The sequence below is a fragment of the Carya illinoinensis genome, chromosome 9 (assembly GCF_018687715.1).
Source record: "Carya illinoinensis cultivar Pawnee chromosome 9, C.illinoinensisPawnee_v1, whole genome shotgun sequence".
NCBI lineage: Eukaryota > Viridiplantae > Streptophyta > Magnoliopsida > Fagales > Juglandaceae > Carya > Carya illinoinensis.
Window position 1 is genome coordinate 18,102,292 of NC_056760.1, and position 1,513 is coordinate 18,103,804.

Sequence of the window (1,513 nt, forward strand, 5' to 3'; positions counted from 1 at the left end):
GTGAATGATGATATATGTACCGGGGAGTAGTTTTTTTCACTGCATTATCGATGGAAGTGCAGCCTAGAAAGTTATATCTGGCCCATTTAGTATTATTGTGCTTCACGAGAAGAAGTGAAAAGCTTTGTTAATGTCGTCTTGCCCTCTGTAAGCTTCTTTACGCCTCTCTAAAATCCACGAATCCAACTTTAGAAAAGAAAACTTTCAAGTCTTCGAGGAAAAAAGAAAAGAAATGACAAACTTTTCAATATCTTCGAGATAAAGTTCATCCAAGGAGACAATCCTAGTAGACTCCCAAGCCAAGCAAATGCCAGAACAACGCCAAAGCTTCTTGCCACTTGCAATGCAAATAACAGCATTTTGTCTGAGTTGGAGCCATTGCCATCATTTAGTGACACCCTCAAGATATGTCTATGAAATTGCTTCCTATCCTTGGAATGTAGGTGATGGCTGGTAATTCGGTTGGACCTAATCCTTATGATAGTTAGGGCTTTGTTGAAGGTTTTGTCAATCAAACCTTTTGATTTTTGGTTTTAAAAAAAAAGAATTAATGTGCTTCGCTTGGATACCCACCAATGTAAGTTGCAGATGGTACTGGTTGTTGTTATTTTCATTATCTTTCAAGATTTGGGAAGGAGTATTGTTAATGCATAAATTTGCACAACAGGCTGGAATGGCGAACGAGTCATCCACAGCCCATGATGACAATTCAAACTTCGATACAATGTTCTTCGTATTCATCCTTGGAAATAAATAATAAATAAATGCATAAAATATAAATATAAATAAACATAAAGATTTATGTGGTTGGACATAAAGCCTGTGTCCAAGAGTTGTTTGAGGGCGAAACCCACTATGTTGAATGTTTGTACAACCTCTTATGCCCTCACATATCTCTCAATATAATAGAAGAATTTAGAGCCACTAAATAGAAGGGATAATTCCCTCTCAAATCCTGAGCAATTGCTAACTCCCATTGGGTCTTGGGTCACCTCTTCCTCAGTGGGAGGTTTTTTATCCTACACCTCAATTGGCGTGTTAGAAGGCCTCTTTTGGCCATGGGAGGCAAATGGTTGCATCAAGAAGTGACAATCATTAACACGTGATCGGTTCGGCATCACCAAGAATTGGTCAATGTTGACTCTAGTCAAAGGAGCATTGGTTCAAACTTATTCCTAGTGTCCCTCGATCCAGGAGTAGACTAGATTCTTTAAATGAGCTTGTTCTAGATCGGACAGATTCAAATAAAACTCCTTGTCATCTGAGGGATGACTCCCCATACAGCTTGAACAGGAAACTCTTGTGGGCTAGCTTTTCTGGTAGGAAATTCTCAACCACAACCCGACATGAAGAATTGTCTTTTAAGCCACTCCTTAACAGAAGGTACTTCATACGGGAACAGAAGCTGCATAGATTACCATCATAGCACCATACGCCATGCATATAAAAAAGCTCCCTTGCAATTAGGCCGGGGTAATCCTTGCCCTCTGTTCCCAGGACCAAATGCCACACA

The 1,513-nt window shown here is 39.8% G+C and overlaps 1 non-coding gene across 1 annotated transcript; it reads left to right on the forward strand.

Annotated features, from left to right (window-relative positions):
* LOC122277927 lies at positions 1-84 on the forward strand. The gene has a single exon (XR_006229230.1). It is a non-coding gene; the product is annotated as a small nucleolar RNA snoR118 (small nucleolar RNA).
* The last annotated feature ends 1,429 nt before the right edge of the window (positions 85-1,513 follow it).